Source organism: Elephas maximus, chromosome 2, assembly GCF_024166365.1.
Source record: "Elephas maximus indicus isolate mEleMax1 chromosome 2, mEleMax1 primary haplotype, whole genome shotgun sequence".
Classification (NCBI taxonomy): Eukaryota; Metazoa; Chordata; class Mammalia; order Proboscidea; family Elephantidae; genus Elephas; species Elephas maximus.
The window spans coordinates 205897277-205925066 of NC_064820.1; positions in this window are offsets into that span (position 1 = coordinate 205897277).

The following is a 27790-nucleotide window of genomic DNA, read 5'->3' on the forward strand; positions in this document are numbered from 1 at the left end:
AGAGAGATTGATTTATCTCAAGGAAATGGCTCATGATGTTATAGAGACTGGTAAGTTCCAAGTTTGTTGATTAGGCATCAGGCTGGAGGCTTCTCTTTACCCACGTAGCTGCAAGTGTTGAGGAATCCAAGATCGGCAGGTAAGGTGTAGACTCCCGGCTTACAAACTATAGAGACCAAAGAATTCCAAGATTATCAGGCAATATGGCAGGACTTTGGCTCAAGTTTTAGGAACTGGAGATCAGATGATGATGAGCCAGATGTAGAATCCAGAACAAGCAAAAGCCAATGAGCTTTGCCAGAAAGTTCATATATATTGGATGCAGGACACACCCCCAAGGAAACACCCCTTACAACTGATTGGCTGACCAAATCAGATCACATCATGAAGGCGATTACATTATATCACAAAGTGGAGTATAACTACATCATTACATAACTGCCAAATTACATCATAACTACCAAACCACTGAGTATCATGGCCCAGGCAAGCTGACATGCAACTTTACCCATGCTTGTCAACCTCTTGTCAACTTGGCACCTGTACACATCTCCTTTTTTCAGGGCTGGACTCATCCACAAACTTAGTTGCAGAAAAACATAAAACTATACCTTTAAGGAAAACCTAGTTAATGATGATACATTTTATGATAAATGATAGTTTTAATGTACTAATAATGATTGCACATTATATGCTAGTCAATGAAAAATGTGTGAGATTAGTTTTGTAAAATCAGAATTGACATTAGAACTCCCCATGTATGTTTGCATGGATATGAAAGGCGAGAATGTATCAACAGGGGGTGATCAAGAACAACATATTGTACGGAGTTTTGAAATGTGCCTGGTCTCAGGAAGGTTTTCATATAGGAACTACGGAGAATTGTATATGGATGGGTAAGGTGAAGACTACATAATAGTAAAAAGTCAAATAAACCCAGAACCCAGTGCCATGGAGAATGTAAATTTCATAATAGTCTCTTAAGGTGTCATATTTCCCATTTTTTCTGATCATAAAATATGTTACTGTTTTTTCATTGAGTATGAATTTTAATGTTCATCAAATTGGTCAGATAATCTAAAAAAACAGGTACATCTCTAATAGTAATTCTTTTGGGAGATTTTGAATGATTTAGCCATATAAAGGCCTCACTCTTTTATTTTTATTCATCATTGCTACTGTCCAGCTATTTTGGGCTGTTAAGGTAGTGTTTTTTTTTATTTCTGCATTATTCTGTTGCTCTGTCTTGCTCATATTCATGATATAAAAACGAGCTGCTAGAACTAGGGTTCTGACAGATGTCTTGGGATTATTTTCTTTACATAATATATAGATTTTTTTCTAATTTGACACATTACTTGATATATAATGATTAATTTTTTGCAACAGAATTTTAATCATTTGCAATGCATAGATCATATCTTCTAACATTGATATCAAATAGTCTCTTTACTTTCATACATATACCTAAATAAATCATCACAGGGTATCATTGAATAGGTGAGGCTGAAAGAAAAAATTGTAGATAAATCTCAAAACTGATTTTTATGTCTGTAGACAAATAAAAAGGAGTCCCTGGGTGGAACAAATGGTTAAGTGCTCAACTATTATTTGAAATGTTGGCAGTTCAAACCCACCCAGAGGCATCTTGGAAAACAGGTCTGGTGATCTGGTTCTGAAAGGACACAGCCTTGAAAACCCTCTGAAGTAGTTCTAGTTTGCACACATGGGGCCACCATGAGTAGAAATCAACTTGATGGCAGCTAATTACAATGAAAATGAAGTGAATAATATACCAGGCAAACAGGAAATTAATCCTAGTCTGAAATTCATTATCATTCACATTAGGCCTGAATGTCTGAATAAAATTAATTCCATGATGAAATTCCAATTCAAAGACCTCAGATTTGGGGGGGAGGGAGTCTCTGATCTCAAAAATAATCATATTTTACTAGTGTTAAATAATATTTTCTTCTGCTACTCTTTGTAGTTTTACAGATTCTAGTGCAAATGTGAATTATATCCCCTTAGGAAATTTACAGACCTAAGCCTTCACAGTGGCTGAATTCCTGAGTTCCACATATTAACCAGGTTGTCTTTGTATTTACATCTAGCCCCACTGTCATCCTCATCCACTGGAGTTCAAACAAAGAAATTCAAGCCTAGAAAACTTAATGCAACAAAAACCAAAACTAAACCCACTGCCGTCAAGTTGATTCCGACTCATAGCGACCCTATAGGACAGAGTAGAACTGCCCCATAGAGTTTCCAAGGAGCACCTGGTGGATTTGAACTGCCTACCTCTTGGTTATCAGCCGTAGCACTTAACCATTATGCCACCAGGGTTTCCAATGCAACAAAAGGGGATGTGAAAACATAGATTCCACCTTGATTATGTAAAGGTTTCTGAGCTGACTTTTTTCCATACATACAAAGATGGTCTGTGCAGAATTATTGTCTCAAGAACAGAATAGTAGGAGGGTTAAAGCATACAAATGAGAATATGAAGAGAATCTCACATCATACATAAGCTATTTACATGAACTGAAAAATAAAACGGCAGCCTTCCATGGGCTTTCTGTGTGTCTTTATGTGTTTATTGAAGTGAAATTGTTCCAAGGGGTTAATGAAAAAAAGTCTTAGATTCATATCAGGTGGCCTTAATTTTCACAATAAAAGCTGGAAATATGCTTTTCTGAAAAGAAAAAGATGCATGAGACTCAATTTGATGTTTATAATTGGTAAAACAATTGTATATGTTTGTTGAGGAAATGGGATAGTGATGGATTACAAAATTTCCATCTACACAGTGAACAAAACCGAGATGTTAGCTAATCTTGATAGGATCATATTTTTCTTTCCTTATATCCATCCTTTTTCTCTTCTTCAGCTGAAGGGATCCACATTTGGAAAGTGGTCAACCTCACTGTGGTAGCTGACTTTATCCTCGTGGGATTCTCTGACATGGATGAACTTCAAATTTTACATGCTGTCTTAGTGATCTAGTGCTGCTATGATGTAAATACCATAAGTGGATGGCTTTAAAAAAGAGAATTTAGTCTCTCACAGCTTAGGAGGCCAGAAGTCCAAATTCAGAGTGCCAGCTCTAGGGGAGGCTCTCTCTTTTTGTCAGTTCTGGGGGAAGTTTCTTGTCGTCAATCTTCCCCTGGTCTAGGAGCGTCTCAGCACAGGAACCTCAGGTCCAAACTACACACTCTGTTCGTGCTGTTCCTTTCTTGGTGGTATGAGGTCTCCCTGTCTCTCTGCTCACTTCTCTTTCATATCTCAAAAGAGACTGACTTGAAATACAACCTAATCTTGTAGATTGAGTCCTGTCTTATTAACATAGCTTCCTCTAATCCTGCTTCACTAACATCATAGAGGTAGGACTTATAATACACAAGAAAATTAGATGACAAAATGGTGGACAAACACACAATACTTGAAATCATGACCTAGACAAGTTGACACACATTTTAGGGGATCACAATTCAATCCATGACATATGCTATACTATTTCTATTAATCCACGTGGTAGCTCTGATGAGAAATATCCTCATCATCACTTTCATCTCTTTTGATCAGTGTCTTTCTACTCCTGCATACTTGTTCCTGAAGCAACTCTCTCATTTAGATATCTGTTTCATCTCAGTCAGTGTACCCAAATCTGTCAATAATTCAATAACATACACCAGGTCCATTTCTTTCCTGGGATGTACCACACAATCATTCTTAGACCTTTACCTGGCCTTTTCAGAGTTAGTCTTACTCATACTGATGGCCTATGACCATTATTTAGCTATTTGTCATCCCTCACTCTATGAGGCTGTCATGAACAGGAACTTCTGCATGTACCTGGTGGTAGCTTCTTTGCTTAGTGAGGGCATAGGTGGGGGGATGTACACTTCCCATCATCTTCTCATTAACCTTCTGTAGCTTCTTCATACGACAATTTTCTGTGATGTGCCTCCCTTAATGAAGACCTAATGCACTGGCACACATATTGCTAAAACTATCACGACTGTTATACTTTTTTTTATTGGGCTTGGGATGCTTTATTTCCATGACATTCTTGTTGTTGTTAGCCGCCATCGAGTCAGTTCTGACTCATAGCTACCCGGTGCACAATAGAACGAAACACTGCCTGGTCCTGAGCCATCCTTACAATCGTTGTTATGCTTGAGCTCATTGTTGCAGCTACTGTGTCAATCAGCCTCGGTAAGGGTCTTCCTCTTTTCCACCGACCCTGTACTCTGCTAAGTGTGATGTCCTTTTCCAGGGGCTGATCCCTCCTGACAACATGTCCAACGTGTGGAAGACGCAGTCTCGCCATACTTGCTTCTAAGGAGCATTCTGATTGTACTTCTTCTAAGACAGATTTGTTCATTCTTTTGGCAGTCCATGGTATATTCAACAATCTTTGCCAACACCACAACTCAAAGGCGTCAATTCTTCGGTCTTCCTTACTCTTTGTCCCTCTTTCACATGCATATGAGGCGATTGAAAATACCATGGCTTGGGTCAGGCGCACCTTAGTCTTCAAGGTGACTTCTTTGCTCTTCAACACTTTAAATAGGTCCTTTGCAGCAGATTTACCCAATGCAATGCGTCTTTTGATTTCTTGACTGCTGCTTCCATGGCTGTTTATTGTGGATCCAAGTAAAATAAAATCCTTGACAATTTCAATCTTTTCTCCATTTATCATGATGTTGCTCATTGGTCCAGTGGTGAGGATTTTTGTTTTCCTTATATTGAGGTGCAATCCATACCGAAGGGTGTGGTCTTTGATCTTCATTAGTAAGTGCTTCAAGTCCTCTTCACTTTCAGCAAACAAGGTTGTGTCATCTGCATAATGCAGGTTGTTAATGAGTCTTCCTCCAATCCTGATGCCCCATTCCTCTTCATATAGTCTAGCTTCTCTTATTATTTGTTCAGCATAAAGATTGAATAGGTATGGTGAAAGAATACAACCCTGACACACACCTTTCCTGACTTTAAACCAATCAGTATTCCCTTGTTCTGTCCGAACAACTGCCTCTTGATCTATGTAAAGGTTTCTCATGAGCACAATTAAGTGTTCTGGAATTCCCATTCTTTGCAACGTTATCCATAATTTGTTATGATCCACACAGTCGAAAGCCTTTGCATAGTCAATAAAACACAGGTAAACGTCCTTCTGGTATTCTCTGCTTTCAGCCAGGATCCATCTGACATCAGCAATGATATCCCTGGTTCCACGTCCTCTTCTGAAACTGGCCTGAATTTCTGGCAGTTCCCTGTGGATATACTGCTGCAGCTGTTTTTGAATGATCCTCAGCAAAGTTTTGCTTGCATGTGATATTAGCAATATTGTTCTATAATTTCCACATTCGATTGGATCACCTTTCTTGGGCATAGGCACAAATATGGACCTTTTCTAGTCAGTTGGCCAGGAAGCTGTCATCCATACTTCTTGGCATAGACGAGTGAGCACCTCCAGCGCTGCATCTGTTTGTTGAAACATCTCAATTGGTATTCCATCAATTCCTGGAGCCTTGTTTTTCGCCAATGCCTTCAGAGCAGCTTGGACTTCTTCCTTCAGTGCCATTGGTTCCTGATCATATGCCGCCTCTTGAAATGGCTGGACATCTACTAAGTCTTTTTGGTATAATGTCTCTGTGTATTCCTTCCATCCTCTTTTGATGCGTCCTGCATCATTTAATATTTTCCCCATAGAATCCTTCACTATCGCAACTCGAGGCTTGAAATTTTTCTTCAGTTCTTTCAGCTTGAGAAACGCCGAGCATGTTCTTCCCTTTCAATTTTCTAACTCCAGCTCTTTGCATGTGTCATTATAATACTTCATCGTTTCTTCTTTTTGCTTTAGCCTCCCTGTGACCCTTCCCAATTGGATGGCCCACAGCCAATCTGTGCCACCTTAATTGGACTACAACTTCCTTAGTTTAGCTGTCATCCTATGTTCTTTGTTCAGGGTGTTGCCTGTCTCTGTCCCAAAATGGCCACAATAAGCCGAGTCCTCTGGATGCCAGTGGCTAGGATCTCCCAGTTTCTGTGTCCACCCCTCTCCTCTGTTTCTGTACTCACTTCAACTCTCCAATAATTCATCCGCAATCCAGAGCTCTGAGATCTTAGTCTGTGCTTATTGCAGGGGGATAAATAGGAGTGATTGTTTACTTTGCCGTCTGGCCCTGTCTTGACCATATTAAGTACTTTCTACACTGTTTCCAATCAAAACTACATGTCTACAAGAATGAAAATTAATCTATCATTGGAATAAAATGATTGCCTATTTCTTGTAACAATACCAACATTTTGAAAACCAGGCCTATCTGGACCATGTGTTTTTAAATTCTCTTCCTCTCCCAGAAATGTCCGTTCCTTCTCCTGCTCCGTCTGTACATAGCACTTACATCTATGTGACATGCAACATTCAATTTTCTCACCCCAGTTTAAAATACTTTGAAGGGTTTCCACTTTGCATTATTATATACAATGAAATTCCTAACATGCTTTGTTCACTGTCTAGCATGGATAATTCATCTCCTGCCTGGCAATCTCAACGTATTTTATAATCATTTCACTTGGATTTAAGAACTACAAGAATGGTGGAGCTATGAGGAATATTCTGTTTCTGCAGAAGACAGGTAATTTGGGGAGAAGGAATAAAGGCTCCTTGAATGTGCATATTAAATATTTTGATTGATTTTAAACTTTTATAAATACATGTATACTTTTATGTGTTTTCTAAGTAGGAAATAATTTAGTCCATTAAATTATACTTTATATTATAATTGTTATTTATATTCTAAATTAGTAAAATGCCATCCCATTGAGGTTTTTATCTAAATTTCATCCTTAACTTTCAATTTGCCTTTTTGTCAGTGCTGTTCATAAATTTCCAGTATTTATCTGTCCAAGCTTTATTTTGCATATTTAGTTTTATATTATTTTTATTTATCTTTTGAAATCAGAATTGAAGTGAATTTTATTTTTTTACTTGATATTAGACTGTATTTATTAAATAATAAGCTTAATGTTTTAATTTAGCTGTTTAATATCACTCTCATTTAACTATTTATACATTAAAATTTATCTTCCAAATTTGATATCCATTCCTGACCACTACTCTCACCCCAAATATACAAATAGATATGTCCATTGCACACACACCAAAATGAAGTGGAAATCAATTATATATATATATATATATATATATATATATATATATATATATATATATATATATATATATTTGTTGTTGTTGTTGTTAGGTGCCGTTGAGTCGGTTCTGACTCATAGCGACCTTATGCACAACAGATCAAAACACTGCCTGGTCCTGCACCATCCTTACAATCGTTGTTATGCTTGAGCTCATTGTTGCAGCCACTGTGTCAATCCACCTCCTTGAGGATCTTCCTCTTTCCTCTTTTCTGCTGACTCTGTACTCTGCCAAGCATGATGTGTCCTTCTCCAGGGACTGATCCCTCCTGACAAAATGTCCAAAGTATGTAAGATGCAGTCTCACCATCCTTGCTTCTAAGGAGCATTCTGGCCTTACTTCTTCCAAGACACATTTGTTCGTTATTTTAGCAGTCCATGGTATATTCAATATTCTTCACCAACACCACAATTCAAAGGTGCCAACTCTTCTATGGTCTTCCTTATTCATTGTCCAGCTTTCATATGTATATATATACATATATATACACATATACAATAAACTAAATTGTATACTATATACAACCAGCAAGCAGTAAACTAAATTGTAGCATATTAAAGCCTGGGAAATATTCAAAATATTTCTGTTAAATTATAAACAAGTGGGTGAGATGTCTACTGTATACACTATTTAATATGCACCAGAATTTTTGTCCAGTGCTATTCAGCTAATGGAGCCCCGGTAGTGTACTGGTTAAGAGCTCAACGTTAACCAAAATGTTTGCATTTTGAATCCACCACCCACTCCTTGGAAATATTATGGGGCAGTTCTACTCTGTCCTATAGGGTTACCATGAGTCAGAATCAATTCAGTGGCGATGGGTTTGGGTTCAGGTTTTTGTATTCAACTAAAGAAAGCAAATATATTCATGACAATTGGAAATAAATTAATAAGTAAGTTTCCTGTTGCAGTGATATAATTGTATGCTTAGAAAATACAAAAAAATAACAAAAACACAATATTAAAACCAATATCAAAGGAATAGAATCATTTTTCTTTGATAAATATCATCGTATAATATTTGTATTCATGACTAATGGAATGAATTTTAAAAGCATATTTGAGGTTCCACTGACAAGTCAGAATTTGTAAAATCCTGGCATTTAGGATTTGAATCTATAACATATACAACAAATGTGAAACCCTGAATTATGTACTATGAATATTATCTGCTTACAATTGTACTAAGATACTATAACTCAGGAAATGTAGCTATACAAAAGTAAAGTAATAATTTGCCAAAGAAGCAATAGGCAAGCATTTCAGTCACAAAATGAAAATGTTAATGGTCAGCATTTCATAAAATTATCTCATTTATCTATGTGTTTCCATGGAAAGTTCCGAGACCTTGGATACATCACACAATTTCCTTTGAATAGTTTCCTCATGGCCCCTCTCAGGTTACCATTCCTTAGACTATAGATAAAAGGGTTTAACAAGGGAGTAACCATAGTGTACATAACAGCTGCTGCTTTGTCTCTTTCAGCTGTTCTGGTGGTGGATGGGCATAAATACACACCAATTATTGTACCAAAAAACAAGAGGACCACAGAGATATGAGAAGAACATGTGGAAAATGCTTTACACTTCCCTGTGGTTGATGGTATTCTGACTATAGCATAACCAATGAGGGTATAAGAAACTAAAATACAAATAAAACTCACAACTACCACCAGCCCTCCTTCAATAAAAATAAATAATTCATTGATATAGGTATCTGAACAGGATAATTTTAGCAATGGGCCAATATCACAGAAGAACTGAGGAATTTTGTTATCCTCACAGAATGATAACTGAACTAATAGAATGGTGTGTAGCTGAGCACTGAAGATTGCAAAGATCCAAGAGATGACCACCAGAAGAGCACAAAACTTGGGCGTCATAATGGCTAAGTAGGACAAAGGAAGGCAGATGGCCACAAAACGGTCATAGGACATAATAGGCAGAACTAATGTTTCCAACCCTGAAAAGCAGATAAACGTGTACATTTGTATCAGGCAGCCATTGAAAGAGATAGTTGAATTTCCTGACTGGATGTCTGCAAGCATTTTAGGAACTGTAGTGGAAGATAAACAGAGATCAATCAAGGATAGATTGCCAAGGAAGAAGTACATAAGGGAGTGAAAATGAGCATTTGAAACAATCGTTAGGATGATGAACAGGTTCCCAATCATGGTGGTCAGGTAAATGAAGAGGAGCAGAGAAAAGAGGACTGGCTTTTGGGCTGGGTCATCAGAAAACCCCACAAGAATGAATTCCAAGAAGTTGGTTTTGTTTAACTTCTTCATAAATCCTATCATCTTCATGTAACTCTTGTGCCAAATACAGAAGCATAAAGCTCAGCTCACAGAACTGATCATATACTCCATACATGTCAGATTTCTGTCCCTGAAATAATACAAATAAGATTTAATTGGGGGTACCTTTTGGTCATGGTTTATTATCACCAAATTAGTTAAAGAAAATTTTTATTTTCTCTTAACATTCTATCACATGAATGTAGTGCTCTAATATCCAAAATGAGCTATCATATATATTATATTCTTAATTTTTATTTATATCCCTTGAAAATTGTATTCTGTTTCCAGAGGAAGAAATTGAGATTTATAAAATTTTAAAATACTTGCCTATGATATATATGAGCATAGGTCTTACTGCATTTTCTTTTTTCACTTCATAAGGGACTTAAAATCAGTCATGAAAATGCCAAATGTTAAAGTATTTAAACCATCTTCCTTTTGTATTTGTACCAAGCATAAGAATTTTGAACTTTACTCAACATTTTTGACCTTACCAACTTCAGATGAACCACTGTTTATTAATTTAGGTGTGTATCCCAAAGCTCTTTATTTGTATCCTTATTAGAACAATTAAGCTATAGTAGGTTGTTACTTTATGTATGTTTCCTTGTAGATTGTAAGGTCACTAAATGGGATTTACCTCATGTTTACCATGCATTTCAGCCTCGGACAAATTTATTGCTTTATAATAGAGGTAAATAATTCAGATTTAAATAATTGAATGATAATGATTAAGACAACTCTAACAATGTGTTTCAAGAAACTATGGCTAACAGAACACCCAGTGAGATTGGGGGTGATCTACCTATTTTCATACCGTACATAGCTGTGAATAATTTTCTTTCTTTGTCCAGGGGCTGTGTGTTCCCATTTCAGAAAAGGATGAACAAATGAATTATTATTTTGAATTGGATAAATACACAATTTCTGGTGTGTCCATCCCTGAAATGAAATATGTTTCAGAGATTTGCTGACAGTCAAATAAATGGTTTGAAATATATCATTAAAATTATACAATTTCAAATAAAAATTTTGTGACAGGCTTCTTGGATATTCTATAACTCTGAAAAAAATCTTTCATTGACAATTTTATGATTTATACAATGTCAAAGAAAACAATGTAATAAGAAACCCATTTTATGGTGTTTGAATTAATTTTGGGTTAAAAAAATAATTTTGGAGAACAATGAATTGTTCCTCTCTGTTTTCTGAACCAAGTTTATTGACTGAAAAGGAGGTTACCTGATGTCCAAAAGTAGAGTCACTATGGCAATGATTGTACAGAGGGGAATGTTAAGATCAGACATCCTACCATTTGTGTGATTTAGCTACCTTTGTGGGGAACTTAAACTTTGATCAAAGTTTTTTTTAGGTGAATTTAATACTCTTGAGGTGGATGGAAGCTGAATTTGTGAGTTATATAAATCATCCCCCAACAACAACAAAATAATATCAGTGTGTTGTATGGGTTTTTGAAACATGATTTAGCCAAAAATAGTCAAAAGATCTCCTGGGCAAACAAACATAGCCAGAGCCCTATGTGTTCTCTTATCATCCTGGGCATGTAAATTCAGATTTTGAAATATCCAGGGAGACCCTTGAAGCTCTTAAGCTAACTAGTCTTCTTTTGAAGTGACCGTATTTTGTGTTAGATCCACCAGTTCCTAGTGCGTCACCAAAGGTAGTGAGCTGTATGGTTCAATGGAATAAATCTAGCCTCTAAAAGGAGAAAATTAAAGCCCTAGTCATCACTTAGGTCAGAGAGCTTTAGGAGACAGGGTAAAGCTGCCAGGTATTAGAAATCAAAACCTCAAAAATGGAAACCTCAAATGATATTAAATGGAAAATAGTCCCTAAGGAGTCTATGAAAAAGACTAGAATTCCTGCCTATAATTCTCATTATTTACCCTTGGATGGAGCTGCCCTTCCCCAAATATCACTCTCTATTCCTGGTATAGTCAACACGTGTCACATTTATTGCAAAGGAGTATATGTATAACACACACATCTAGTAGTAGCAAACCCACACAAAATCCAAATCTTGTCTTCATAGCTGTTTAATTATATAAATATATTATTTGATAAGATGCATTTGCCACATTTACTGAACTGTTATTGTTTGGATGCTTAGTAGTCACACCAGCAGTAAATCAAAGACAAGGTTATCTCACATCACAAAGAACACAGACATTCAGAAGTGTTTGATTTCATATGCGTTGAATTATTTCTACAACAGTTTTGCCTACTCTTACTGAAGTAAAGCTATTAAAAGACTTTTCACTTTAAAACCATTTAAATATGCTAACTATAAACCATAACTATAGTTTTGAGAATCTAAAGAATATCAACATTCTTAAGATTTATTAGGATGACGTCTGTGTACTAAATGTTCATTGGAATTTACTTCTGAGAGAGCAGAATTATGTAACCCTATAAATCCCGAAGTATCCCAGTAGAGATCATATGGATTACATGTGGTCAATGAAAGAAACATTTTCAGAAACGTGAAATTACTTACCTCTCAATTTTATTTTTGGATATCCTTTATTGCTATCATCACTAATTCCTCTCACTCACAAAATGGCTTTTATCTTTCCACCAGTTGAGTCTCCTATAGCAATGAAAAAGGTTGTGCATATGAGTTGATAATAGAACATAGTCATAAAACAGAAGGGTGCGTGATTGAAGGAGGTGGGGAAGGAAGAATGTGGGATAGTATTTTCGGGCTTCTAGGTGGCCTCTAAGGTACAATTTGTAAAGTTTCTCATGAGAAAGGAATATTTAGCAGCTATCTAATCTCAGGTGCGCATGCCAAAGACATTTTCTCTAGAGAGGAATGAAGATCTATAAGCCTTTCCCTTCTATTTTGGTTAATCACAATCATGTATTCAATAATTTTTTCACCACAGAGAATGGGAATTTATTTAATTTCCCCAGGCATCTGTCTTTTCACATTCTCTAAAGTAAAATTACAGATATGAAATGAAGATAGTATCACCTGAAGGTCAAAACTCCATAGGAATTTGATTCACAATCAGTAAACATACCAACCAACTGCCATTAAGTCAACTTCAACTAATGCACTTACTCCATAGGCTTTTCAGTGGCTGATTTTTTGGGGGGGGGGGCTGGGCATTAAACAATAAGCATTTATTGTTTATCGCACAATTTGAATGTCTGAAATTCACAAGCCACTTAGCTGAGTGGTTCTGGCTCAGGGTCCCTCATGCAGGTCGCAGTCAAGACGTCAGCCGAGCCTGCAGGCATCTGAAGGTTTGACTAAGGCTGGAAGATCTGCTTCAGAGATGGCTCATCCCATGGATGGTGGCAGGAGGCCTCATTTCCCCATCACACAGACCTCTTCATAGGGCTGCTTGAGGGTTTCCATGACCTGGAAACTGGCTTCTCCAAAAGTAAGGGATTCAAGAGAACAAGATGGAAGCAGCAACATATTTTATAACCTAGCCTCAGAAGTCAAAGTCTATTGATAATTTCCTCAAAAGAGTACTGGTTACACAAGTCAGCCCTATTTGTGTGGAAAGGGACTATGCAAGGGTGTGAATACCAGGAGGTAGGGATCATTGTCAGTGGCTGATTTTTAAGGAAGTAGATTGTCAGGCCTTTCTTCCGAGGCATGTCTGGGTAGTTTTAAACCTTCAATCTTTTGGTTACCAACCAAGTACTTTAACTATTTGTGTCACCCAGAGATTCCTCATTGAGTGGATGTCCTCAATGCATATTAAGTCATGTTGCTGCTTTCCTTTTTGTCTAGCATTCTGTAAATCAAACAGAGCATATTCATCCTGTAGTTTTCACATCCTTTATGATACGTATTACTTCTCATCTGATTCTATGCAGGCCTTGGGCTAAAAATGCCAACCATGATCCTCTGCAATAAAGACTACATATGTTGATTATACAAGGATTTCTAAGAGCTTGTAGAAAAGTAAAGGATCCTATTAAAATATGTGCAACCTTGTTTGAGGAGTAAAATTTTCACTTTGCATTGAAAATCCATATAAATATAATGATTCATTGTACGTAGTGAACAGCGGTTTTGAGAGGTGGAATCACATGGGCACCCTCTTACTTCATGCAAAAATGGGATGAGTCTTTTCTTGCTTCACTTAAATGGAGTTAGTGAATATTGACTATTATGAGAAATTATCTCTTCAAATGGAAACCCTGGTGGCTAAGGCTGCTAAGGCAAAGATCAGCAGTTTGAATCTACCAGGCCTCTTTGGAAACCCTATGGTGCGGTTCTACTCTGCCCTATAGGGTTGCTATGAGTTGGAATCGACCCGATGGCAACAGGTTTGCTTTGTTCAGGTTTGGTTTTTATCTCCTCAAATGTTTAATCTTTGTCATTATTTCCATTTTGTTCTTCTAAACATCGTTTTTAGATATATTAAGAACTTTCATGCCTCTTAGTGCCAATTCATAGTTTTTTTAAAAAAAATTTTATTGTACTTTAAGTGAAAGTTTACAAATAAAGTCAGTCTCTCACACAAAAGCTTATATATACCTTGCTACGTACTCCCAGCTGCTCTCCCCCTAATGAGACAGCCCGCTCCCTCTCTCCCTCCACTTTCTCTTTCTGCATCCATTCCACCAGATTCTAACCCCTTCTACCCTCTCATCTCCCCTCCAGACAGGAGATGCCAACATAGTCTCAAGTGTTCACCTGATCCAAGAAACTCACTACTCACAAGCATCCCTCTCCATCCTATCGTCCAGTCCAATCCCTGTCTAAAGACTTGGCTTTGAGAATGTTTCCTGTCTTGGGCAAAACAGAAGGTCTGGGGGCCATGACCACCAGGGTCATTCTAGTCTCGGTCAGACCATAAAGTCTGGTCTTTTTATGAGAATTTGGGGTCTGCATCCCACTGCTCTCCTGCACCTTCAGGCGTTCTCTGTTGTGTTCCCTGTCAGGGCAGTCATCAATTATAGCCTGGCACTGTCGAGTTCTTCTGGTCTCAGACTGATGTAGTTTCTGGTTTATGTGGCCCTCTCTGTCGCTGGGGCTCATAATTACCTTGTGTCCTTGGTGTTCTTCATTCTCCTTTGATCCAGGTGGGTTAAGACCAATTGATGCATCTTAGATGGCCTCTTGCTAGATTTTAAGACCCCAGATGCCACTCTCCAAAGTGGGATGCAGAATGTTTTCTTATTAGATTTTATTATGCCAATTGACTTAGATGTTCCCTGAAACCATGGCCCTCAAGCCTCTGCCCCTGCTACGCTGGCCTTCGAAGCATTCAGTTTATTCAGGAAACTTCTTTGCTTTTGGTATAGTCCAGTTGTGCTGCCCTCGCCTGTATTTTGTGTTGTCTTTCCCCTCACCTAAAGTAGTTCTTATCTACTATCTAAATAGTGAATACCACTCTCCCACCCTCCCTCCCTCCCCACTGTCATAACCATCAAAGAATATTTTCTTCTTTGTTTAAACTATTTCTCGAGTTCCTTTTTATATATACGTAATTTTTATTGTGCTTTAAGTGAAAGTTTACAAATGAAGTCAGTCTCTCACACAAAAACCCATACAAACCTTGGTACACACTCCCAGTTACTCTCCCCCTAATGAGACAGCCCACTCTCTCCCTCCACTCTCTCTTTTCGTGTCCATCTCACCAGCTTCTAACCCCCTCCACCCTCTCATCTCCTATCCAGGCAGGAGATGCCAACATACTCTGAAGTGTCCAACTGATCCAAGAAGCTCACTCCTCACTAGCATCCCTCTCCAACCCATTGTCTAGTCCAATCCATGTCTGAAGAGTTGGCTTCAGGAATGGTTCCTGTCCTGGACCAGAAGAAGGTCTGGGGACCATGGCCACCGGGGTCCTTCTAGTCTCAGTCAGACCATTAAGTCTGGTCTTATGAGAATTTGGGGTCTGCATCCCACTGCTCTCTTGCTCCCTCAGGGGTTCTCTGTTGTGTTCCCTGTCAGAGCAGTCATCAGTTGTAGCTGGGCACCATCTAGTTCTTCTGGTCTCAGGATGATGTAGTCTCTGGTTCATGTGGCCCTTTCTGTCTCTTGGGCTCGTAATCGCCTTGTGTCCTTGGTCTTCTTCATTCTCTTTTGATCCAGGTGCATTGAGACCAATTGATGCATATTAGATGGCTGCTTGCTAGAGTTTAAGACCCCAGACACCACTCTTCAAAGTGGGATACAGAATGTTTTCTTAATAGATTTTATTATGCCAATTGACTTAGATGTCCCCTGAAACCATGGTCCCCAGACCCCTGCCCCTGCTATGCTGGCCTTCGAAGCATTCAGATTATTTAGGAAACTTCTTTGCTTTTGGTTTAGTCCATTTGTGCTGACCTCCACTGTATTATATGCCATCTTTCCCTTCACTTGAAGTAGTTCCTATCTACTATCTAGTTAGTGAATGCCCTTCTCCCACCCTTTCTCCCTCCACCCTCTCATTACCACAAAAGAATGTTTTCTTCTCAGTTTAAACTATTTCTCAAGTTCTTACAATAGTGGTCTTATACAATATTTGTCCTTTTGCAACTGACTAATTTCATTCAGCATGATGCCTTCCAGGTTCTTCCATGTTATGAAATGTTTCACAGATTCCTCACTGTTCTTTATCAATGTATAGTATTCCATTGTGTGAATATACCATAATTTATCTATCCATTCATCCATTGGTGGGCACCTTGGTTGCTTCCATCTTTTTGCTATTGTAAACAGTGCTGCAATAAACATGGGTGTGCATATATCTGTTCGTGTAAAGACCCTTATTTCTCTAGGACATATTCCAAGGAGTGGGATTGCTGGAGCGTATGGTAGTTCTATTTCTAGCTTTTTAAAAAGGAAGCGCTAAATCGATTTCCAAAGTGGTTGTACCATTTTACATTCCCACCAGCAGTGTATAAGTGTTCCAATCTCTCCACAGCTTCTCCAACATTTATTATTTTGTGTTTTTTGGATTAATGCCAGCCTTGTTGGAGTGAGATGAAATCTCATTGTAGTTTTGATCTGCGTATCTCTAATGGCTAATGATTGTGAACATTTCCTCATGTCTCTGTTAGCTACCTGAATGTCTTCTTTAGTGAAGTGTCTATTCATATCTTTTGCCCATTTTTTAATTGGGTTATATGTCTTTTTGTAGTTGAGTTTTTGCAGTATCATGTAGATTTTAGAGATGAGGCGCCGATCACAAATATCATAGCTAAAAACTTTTTTCCAGTCTTTAGATAGTCTTTTTACCCTTTTGGTGAGGTCTTTGGATGAGCATAGGTGTTTGATATTTAGGAGCTCCCAGTTGTCTAGTTTTTCTTCTGTGTACTTAATAATGTTTTGTATACTGTTTATGCCGTGTATTAGGGCTCCTAATGTTGTCCCATCTCATATTTTTGTTTTTAATGTTGTCCCTATTTTTTCTTTCGTGATGTTTATCGTTTTAGATTTTATATTTAGGTCTTTGATCCATTTTGAGTTAGTTTTTGTGCATGGAGTGAGGTATGGGTCTTGTTTCATCTTTTTGCAGATAGATATGCAGTTATGCCAGCACCATTTGTTAAAAAGACTGTCTTTTCCCCATTTAACTGTTTTTGGGTGTTTGTCAAATATCAACTGCTCGTATGTGGATGGATTTATGTCTGGATTCTCAATTCTGTTCCACTCGTCCATGTATCTGTTGTTTTACCAGTACCAGGCTGTTTTGACTACTGTGACAGTATAATAGGCTCTAAAATCAGGTAAAGTAAGGCCTCCCACTTTGTTTTTCTTTTTCAGTAATGCCTTATTTATCCGGGGCCTCTTTCCCTTCCATATGAAGTTGATGATTTGTTTCTCCATCTCATTAAAGAATGTCGTTGGGATTTAGATTGGACTTGCATTAAATGTATAGATCGCTTTTGGTAGATTAGACATTTTTATAATGTTAATTCTCCTATCCATGAGCAAGGTATGTTTTTCCACTTACGTAAGTCTCTTTTGGTTTCTTGCAGAAGCATATTGTAGTTTTCTTTGTACAAGTCTTTTACACCTCTGGTAAGATTTGTTCCTAAATATTTTATCTTCTTGGGGGCTGCTGTAAACGGCATTGATTTGGTGATTTTCTCTTCGATGTTCTTTTTGTTGGTGTAGAGGAATCCAACTGTTCTTTATATGTTTATCTTGTATTCCGATACTCTGGTGAACTCTTCTATTAGTTTCAGAAGTTTTCTGGAGGATTACTTAGGGTTTTCTGGGTATAAGATCATATCATCTGCAAATGCAGATACTTTTACTTCTTCCTTGCTAATACTAGAGTTCTTACAATAGTGGTCTTATACAACATTTGTCCTTTTGCAACTGACTAATTTCACACACCATAATGCCTTCCAGATATCTGCATGTTATGGAAATGTTTTACAGATTGATCACTGTTCTTTAACTATGAGTAGTATTCCATTGTGTAAATATACCATAATTTATTTATCCATTCATCCTTTGATGGACACCTTGGTTGCTTCCAACTTTTTGCTATTGTAAACAGTGCCGCAATGAACATGGGAGTGCATATAGCTGTTCGTGTAAAGGTTCTCGTTTCTCTAGAATATAGGCCAAGTAGTGGGATTGCTGCATGCTATTGTAGTTCTATTTCTTGCTTTTTAAGGAAGCACCAAATTGATTGTACAATTTTACAGTCCCACCAGCAGTGTTCCAGTCTCTCCACAACCTCTCCAACATTTAATATTTTGTGTTTTTTGGATTAGTGTCAGCCTTGTTGGAGTGAGATGGGATCTCATTGTAGTTTTGATTTGCATTTCTCTAATGACTGATGATCATGAGCATTTCTTCATGCATCTGTTAGCTACCTGAATGTCTTCTTTAGTGAAGTGTCTGTTCATATCTTTTGCCCATTTTTCAATTGGGTTATTTGTCTTTTTGTAGTTGAGTTTTTGCAGTATTATGTAGATTTTAGAGATCAGGCTCTGATTAGAAATGTCACAGCTAAAAACTTTTTCCCAGTCTGTAGGTAATCTTTTTACTCTTTTGGTGAAGTCTCTGGATGAGCATAGGTGTTTGATTTTTAGGAGCTCCCAGTTGCCTACTTTTTCTTCTGCATTGTTAGTAATGTTTTGTATACTGTTTATGCCATGTATTAAGACTCCTAACATTGTCCCTATTTTTTCTCTCATGATCTTTATTGTTTTAGATTTTATATTAGGTCTTTGTTCCATTTTGAGCTTGTTTTTGAACACAGTGTGAGGTATGGGTCTTGCCTTATTTTTTTGCAAATTGATATCCAGTTATGCCAACACTATTTGTTATAAAGGCTGTTTTTTCCCCCATTTAACTGTTTCGGGTACTTTGTCAAATATCAGCTGCTCGTGTGGATGGTTTTATGTCTGGATTCTCAATTCTGTTCCATTGGCCTGTGTGTCTGCTGTTGTGCCAGTTCCAGGCTGTTTTGACTACTGTGGCAGTATAATGGGTTCTAAAATTAGGTAGAATGAGGCCTGAGACAGTGCTCTTCTTTTTCAGTAATGCTTTGCTTATCCGGGGCCTCTTTTCCTTCCCTATGAAGTTGGCGATCTTTCTCTCCATCTCATTAAAAACGTCATTGGAATTTGGATTGGAAATGTATTAAACCTACAGCTCGCTTTTGGTAGAATAGACATTTTTATGGTGTTAAGTCTTCCTACCCAGGAGTAAGGTATGTTTTTCCACTTATGTAAGTCTCTTTTGATTTCCTGCAGAAGTGTTTTGTAGTTTTCTTTTTATAAGTCATTTACATCTCTAGAAAGATTTATTCTTTAGTATTTTACCTTCTCGGGGGCTGCTGTAAATAGTATTGATTTGGTGATTTCATCTTTGATGTTCTTTTTGTTGGTGTAGAGGTATCCAACTGATTTTTTTTTTAATAATTTTTATTGTGCTTTAAGTGAAAGTTTAAAATCAAGTCAGTCGATCACATATAAGCTTATATATACCTTACTACATACTCCCATTTACTCTCCCCCTAATGAGTCAGCCCGCTCCCTTCTTCCAGTCTCTCCTTTCATTAACCTTTTGCCAGTTTCTAACCCTCTCTACCCTCCCATCTCCCCTCCAGACAGGAGATGCCAACACAGTCTCAAGTGTCCACCTGATACAAGTAGCTCACTCTTCATCAGCATCTCTCTCCAGCCCATTGTCCACTCCCTTCCATGTCTGATGAGTTGTCTTCAGAAATGGTTCCTGTCCTGGGGCAACAGAAGGTTTGGGGACCATGACAGCTGGGATGCTTCTAGTCTCAGTCAGACCATTAAGTCTGGTCTTTTTGTGAGAATTTGGGGTCTGCATCCCACTGATCTCCTGCTCCCTCAGGAATTCTCTGTTGTGTTCCCTATCAGGACAGTCATTGGTTGTGGCCGGGCACCATCTAGTTCTTCTGGTCTCAGGATGATGTAAGTCTCCAGTTCATGTGGCCCTTTCTGTCTCGGGCTCATAGTTATGGTGTGACCTTGGTGTTCTTCATTCTCCTTTGATCCAGATGGATTGAGACCAATTGATGCATCTTAGATGGCCGTTTGTTAGCATTTAAGGCCCCAAAGGCCACACTTCAAAGTGGGATGCAGAATGTTTTCATAATAGAGTTTATTATGCCAGTTGACCTAGAAGCCCCCTTAAGCCATAGTCCCCAAACCCCCACCCTTGCTCTGCTGACCTTCGAAGCATTCAGTTTATCCTGGAAACTTCTTTGCTTTTGGTCCAGTCCAGTTGAGCTGACCTTCCCTGTATTGAGTATTGTCCTTCCCTTCACCTGAAGTAGTTCTTATCTATAACCCTCTCCCACCCACCCTTCCTCCCCCCCTCATAACCACAAAAGAATGTGTTCTTCTCAGTTTATACTATTTCTCAAGAACTTATAATAGTGGTCTTATACAGTATTTGTCCTTTTGCATCTGACTAATTTCACTCAGCATAATGTCTTCCAGGTTCCTCCATGTTATGAAATGTTTCACAGATTTGTCACTGTTCTTTATCGATGCGTAGTATTCCATTGTGTGAATGTACCACAATTTATTTAACCATTCACCTACTGATGGACACCTTGGTTGCTTCCAGCTTTTTGCTATTGTAAACAGTGTTGCAATAAACATGGGTGTGCATATATCTGTTCGTGTAAAGGCTCTTATTTCTCTAGGGTATATTCCGAGGAGTGGGATTTCTGGGTTGTATGGTAGTTCTATTTCTAACTTGTTAAGAAAACGCCAGATAGATTTCTGAAGTGGTTGTACCATTTTACATTCCCACCAGCAGTGTATAAGAGTTCCAATCTCTCCGCAGCCTCTCCAACTTTTATTGTTTTGTGTTTTCTGGATTAATGCCAGCCTTGTTGGAGTGAGATGGAATCTCATCGTAGTTTTAATTTGCATTTCTCTAATGGCTAATGATCGAGAGCTTTTTCTCATCTGTTTGTTAGCTGCCTGAATATCTTCTTTAGTGAAGTGCTTGTTCATATCCTTTGCCCACTTTTTGATTGGGTTGTTTGTCTTTTTGTGGTTGAGATTTGACAGAATCATATAGATTTTAGAGATCAGGAGCTGGTCAGAGATATCATGGCTGAAATTTTTTTCCCAATCTGTAGGTGGTCTTTTTACTCTTTTGGTGAAGTCTTTAGATGAGCATAGATGTTGGATTTTTAGGAGCTCCCAGTTATCTGATTTCTCTTCAACATTTTTAGTACTGTTTTGTATTCTGTTTATGCCTTGTATTAGGGCTCCTAACGTTGTCCCTATTTTTTCTTCCATGATCTTTATCGTTTTAGTCTTTATGTTTAGGTCTTTGATCCACTTGGAGTTAGTTTTTGTGCATGGTGTGAGGTATGGGTCCTGTTTCATTCTTTTGCAAATGGATATCCAGTTATGCCAGCACCATTTGTTAAAAAGACTATCTTTTCCCCACTTGACTGACACTGGTCCTTTGTCAAATATCAGCTGCTCATATGTGGATGGATTTATATCTGGGTTCTCAATTCTGTTCCATTGGTCTATGTGCCTGTTGTTGTACCAGTACCAGGCTGTTTTGACTACTGTGGCTGTATAATAGGTTCTGAAATCAGGTAGAGTGAGGCCTCCCACTTTCTTCTTCTTTTTCAGTAATGCTTTGTTTATCCGAGGCTTCTTTCCCTTCCATATGAAATTGGTGATTTGTTTCTCTATCCCCTTAAAATATGACATTGGAATTTGGATCGGAAGTGCATTATATGTATAGATGGCTTTTGGTAGAATAGACATTTTTACTATGTTAAGTCTTCCTATCCGTGAGCCAGGTATGTTTTTCCACTTCTGTAGGTCCCTTTTAGTTTCTTGCACTAGTACTTTGTAGTTTTCCTTGTATAGGTCTTTTACATCTTTGGTAAGATTTATTCCTAAGTATTTTCTTTTCTTGGGGGCTACTGTGAATGGTATTGATTTGGTGATTTCATTTTCAATGTTCTTTTTGTTGATGTAGAGGAATTCAAGTGTTTTTTAATTTTTTTTTTTTTTTCTTATCTTGTAACCTGAGACTCTGCCGAACTCTTCTATAAGTTTCAGTGGTTTTCTGGAGGATTCCTTAGGGTTTTATGTGTATAAGATCATGTCATCTGCAAATAGAGATAATTTTAATTCTTCCTTGCCAATCAGGATGTCCTTTATTTCTTTGTCTAGCCTAATTGCTCTGGCTAGAACCTGTAGCACAATGCTGAATAAGAGCGGTGATAAAGGGCATCCTTGTCTGGTTCCGGTTCTCAAGGAAAATACATTCAGGCTCTCTCCATTTAGAATGATGTTGGCTGTTGGCTTTGTATAGATGCCCTTTATTATTCCAACTGATTTTTGTATGTTTACCTCGTATCCCTACACTCTGCTGAACTCGTCTATTAATTTCAGTAGTTTTCTTGAGGATTCCTTAGGGTTTTCTGTGTATAAGATAATGTCATTTGCAGAAAGAGATACTGTTACTTCATCCTTGCCAATCTGGATGCCCTTTATTTCTTTATCTAGCCTAATTGCTTTGGCTAAGACCTCCAGCACAATTTTTTATAAGAGTGATGATAAAGGGCATCCTTGTCTGGTTCCCGATCTCAAGGGGAGTGCTTTCAGACTCTCTCCGTTTAGGGTAATGTTGGCTATTGCCTTTGTATAAATGTCCTTTGTTACGTTGGGGAATTTTCCTTCTATTCCTATTTTCTTGAGAATTTTTATCATGAATGGGTGTTGAACTTTGTCAAATGCCTTTTCTGCGCCAATTGATAAAATCATGTGATTCTTGTCTTTTGTTTTAGCTCTGTGATGGATTACATTAATTGTTTTTCTAAGTGTTGAACCATCATTGCGTACCTGGTAGGAATCCCACTTGGTCATGGTGAATTATTTTTTTGATATGTTGTTGAATTCTATTGGCTAGAATTTTGTTGAGACTTTTTGCATCTATGTTCATGAGGGATATAGGTCTGAAATTTTCTTTTTTTTGTGTGTGGTGTCTTTACCCGGTTTTGGTATCAGGGATAAGGTGGCTTCAAAAAATGAGCTAGAGAAGATTCCGTCCTTTTCTATGCTCTGAAATACCTGTAGTCCTAGTTGTGTTAACTCTTCTGTGAAAGTTTGGTAGACCTCTGCAATAAAGCCATCCGGACCAGGGCTTTTTTTTTTTTTTCCTTCTGAGTTTTTTAATTACATTTGCAATGTCTTCTTTTGTTATGGGTCTATTTCGTTGTTCTACGTCTATTTGTGTTAGTTTAGGTAGATAGTGTGTTTCTAGGAGTTCATCCATTTTTTCTAGGTTTTCAAATTTGTTAGAGTACAATTTTTCATAGTAATCTGATATGATTCTTTTAATTTCAGTTGGGTTTGTTGTAATATCAGCCACCTCATTTCTTATTCGGGTTATTTGCTTCCTCTCCTGTTTTTCTTTTGTCAGTTTGGCCAATGGTTTATCGATTTTGTTGATTTTTTCAAAGAACCAGCTTTTGGTCTTGCTAATTCTTTCAGCTGTTTTTCTGTTTTCTATTTCATTTAGTTCTGCTCTAATTTTTTTTGTTTGTTTTCTTCTGGAGTCTGAGGGTTTCTTTTGTTAGTCTCTTTCATTTGTTCAAGTAGTAGGGATAATTCTTTGATTTTGACCTTTTCTTCTTTTTGTATATGTGCATTTATTGATATAAATTGACCTCTGAGCACTGCTTTTGCTCTGTCCAAAGGTTCTGATAGGAAGTGTTTTCATTCTCATTGAATCCTATGAATTTCTTTACTCCATCCTTAATGTTTTCTATAATCCAGTCTTTTCCGAGTAGGGTATTGTTCAGTTTCCAAGTGTTTGATTTTCTTTCCCTGCTTTTTCTGTTATTGGTTTCTACTTTTACGACCTTATGGTCAGAGAAGATGCTTTGTAATATTTCAGTGTTTTGGATTCTGCTAAGGCTAGCTTTATGACCTAAAACAGGGTCTATTCTAGAGAATGTTCCCTGTGCACTAGAAAAGAAAGTAGACTTGGTGTCTGTTGGGTGGAGTGTTATGTACATGTCTATGAGGTCGAGTTGGTTGATTGTGGCCTTTAGATCTTCCATGTCTTAATTGAGCTTCTTTCTGGATGTCCTGTCCTTCACAGAAAGTGGTGTGTTGAAGTCTCCTACTATTATTGTGGAGCTATCTACCTTTTCAATGGTGATAGAGTTTGTTTTATGTATCTTGCAACCCTGTCATTGGGTGCATAAATATTTAATATGGTTATATATTCTTGGCATATTGTCCCTTCAATCATTATATAGTGTCCTTGCTTATCTTTTATGATGGATTTAACTTTAAAGTCTATTTTGTCTGAAATTAATATTGCCACTCCTGCTCTTTTTTGATTGTTTTTTGCTTGATATATTTTTTTCCATCCTCTGAGTTTTAGTTTGTTTGTGTCTCTCAGTCTAAGGTGTGTCTCTTATAGGCAGCATATAGATGGATCATGTTTTTTTAATCCATCCTGCCATGCTCTGTCTCTTTATGGGTGAATTTAGTCCATTTACATTCAGCATAATTAAGGATAGGTATGAATTTTTTTTATGAATTTAGTGCTATCATTTCGATGTCTTTTTTGATGTTGTTGACTGTTTCTTTATCCCATTTAATTTTATGTGCTGAGTACATTATTTATTGTGCTTTCCTCATATTCGTTGTTGATTTTGTTTCTGCTGAATCTCTTTTTTTATCTTGTATTTTATTTTGATGTGTAGGGTAGTTTCTCTCCTTTGTCGTTACCTTATTATTTACCCCCATTTTTCTAAATTTAAACCTAACTTTTATTTCTTTGTATCGCCTTGTCTTCCTTTTCATATGGAAGATCTATGACTACATTTCTTAATCCCTCTTTATTGTTGTCACATTGTCTTCTTTACATAATAATATCACTGTTTCCCTATTTTGAGCATTTTTTTGTCTTGATTTATTTTTGTGATTTCCCTGTCTGAGTTGACTTCTGATTGCTTTACCCAGTGTTTTAGTCTTGGGTTGATACCCGATATTATTGGTTTTCTAACCAAAGAAATTCCTTCAGTATTTCTTGTGGTTTTGGTTTGGTTTTTATGAATTCCCTAAACTTCTGTTTATCTGGAAATGTCCTAATTGCACCTTCATGTTTGAGAGACAGTTTTGCTGGGGTATGGTTTTTGGCTGGTGATTTATTCCCTTCAATTTTTTATATAAGTCATCCCATTGCCTTCTTGCCTGCACGGTTTCTGCCAACTAATCCGAGCTTATTCTTATTGACTCTCCTTTGTAGATGACTTTTCTTTTATCTCTAACTTCTCTTAAAATTTTCTCTTTATCTTTGGTTTTGGCAAGTTTGATTATAATATGTCTTGGTGACTTTCTTTTAAAATCTACCTTATGTGGAGTTTGATGAACATCTTGGATAGATATCTTCTCATCTTTCATGTTATCAGGGAAGTTTTCTGCCAACAAGTCTTCAATAATTCTTCTGTATTTTCTGTTATCCCTCCCTGTTCTGGTATTCCAATCACTCGTAGGTTATTTCTCTTGATAGAGTCCCACATGTTTCTTAAGATTTCTTCATTTTTTTTCATTCTTTTATCTGATTTTTCTTCAAATATATTGCTGCCAAGTGCTTTATTTTCAAGTTCACAAATTCTGCCTTCCCCTTGCTCAATTCTGCTCCTCTGACTTTCAACTGAGTTGTCTACTTCTGTAATTTTTTTGTTAATCTTCTGAATTTCAGATTGCTGTCTATGGATTTTTCCTGCTTATTAAATTTTCCATTATGTTCCTGAATAATCTTTTTAATTTCTTCAACTGCTTTGAATGTCTGTTGCTTGGCTTGCTCTGCATATTGCCTCGTTTCCTTCCTGATGTCTTGAATGGTTGTGTATATTAATCTTTTATATTGTGCTTCTGGTAATTCCAGGAAGGCACTTTCGTCTAGAAGATCCCTTGATTCTTCATTTTGAAAGCTTGTTGAGACCTTCATGGTGTGTTTCTTTATGTGACTTGATATTGACTGTTTTCTCCAAGCCATCTATAAGTTATTGTATTAATTTATTATGTGTTTGCTTACTGTGTCATAGCTTCTTGTTTTGTTTTGTTTTAATATGCCCAGATGGGCTCCTTGAGTGAGCTAGCTTGATTATTTTCACCTTTGGATCTCTGACGTCCTGTCCTCAGATGGCTAGAGCTGTTATCAGGTATATCAGTCCAGAAGTCCATTCACTTTTCTTGTATGAAATCAGCTCAGGGTGTTGATCGTGGGTCCATGTAAAATGAAATTCTTGACAACTTCAATCTTTTTTCCATTTATCATGATGTGGCTTATTGGTCCAGTTGTGAGGATTTTTGTTTTCTTTATGTTGAGGTGTACACATGCTGAAGGCTGTGGTCTTTAATCTTCATCAGTAATGCTTCAAGTCCTCTTCTCCTTCAGCAAGCAAAGCTGCATCATCTGCATAATGCAGGTTGTTAAAGAGTCTTCCTCCAATCTTAAATGCCCCATTCTTCTTCATACAGTCCAGCTTCTTGGATTATTTGCTCAGCATTCAAATTGAATAACTATGGTAAAAGGATATAACCCAGACAGACATCTTTCCTTACATTAAACAGCTCAGTATCCCCTTGTTCTGTCCTAACAACTGCCTCTTGACCTATGTACATGTTCTGCATGAACACAATTAAATGTTCTGAAATTCCCGCCCTTTGCAATGATCCATAATTTGTTATGATCCATACAGTTAAATGCCTTTGTATAGTCAGTAAAACACAGGTAAACATCCTTCTGGTATTCTCTACTTTCAGTCAGGATCCATCTGACATCAGCAATGATATCCCTGGTTCCCCATCCCCTTCTGAATCCAGCCTGAATTTCTGGCAGTTCCCTGTTGATATACTGCTACAGCCACTTTTGAATGATCTTCAGGGAAATTTTGCTTGCATGTTATATTAATCACATTGTTCAATAATTTCCACATTTGTTTGGATCACCTTTCTTGGGAATAGGCATAAATGTGGATCGCTTCCAGTTGGTTGGCCAGGTAACTGTCTTCCAAGTTTCTTGGCATAGATGAGTGAGCATTTCCAGTGCTACAGCCATTTGTTGAAACATCTCAATTGATATTCCATCAATTCCTGGAGCTTTGTTTTTCACCAATGCTTTCAGTGCAGCTTGGACGTCTTCGTTCAGTACCATTGGTTCCTAGTCATATGCTACCTCTTGAAACAGTTGAACGTTGACTAACTCTTTTTGGTATAATGACTCTGTGTATTCTGTCCATCTTCTATTGATGCTTCCAGCATCCTTTAATATTTTTTTCATAGAATCCTTCAGTATTGCAACTCAAGGCTTGAAGTTTTTCTTCAGTTCTTCCAGCTTGAGAAATTCTGAGCGTGTTCTTCCTTTTTGGTTTTCTTTCTCCAGCTCTTTGCACGTGTTACCATAATACTTTACTTTGTCTTCTCAAGCCACCCTTTGAAATCTTCTGTTCAGTTCTTTTACTTCATCATTTCTTCCTTTTGCTTTAGCTGCTGGACGTTCAAGAGCAAGTTTCAGAGTCTCCTCTGACATCCATCTTGGCCTTTTCTTTCTTTCCCATCTTTTCAATGACCTCTTGCTCTCTTCAATGTATGATGTCCTTGATGTCATTCCACAACTCGTCTGGTCTTTGGTCATTAGTGTTCAACATGTCAAATCTGTTCTTGAGATGGACTCTAAATTCAGGTGGGATATACTCATGATATTTTTGGCTCTCATGGACTTGCTCTGATTTTCTTCAGTTTCAACTTCAACTTGCATGTGAGAAATTCACGGTCTGTTCCA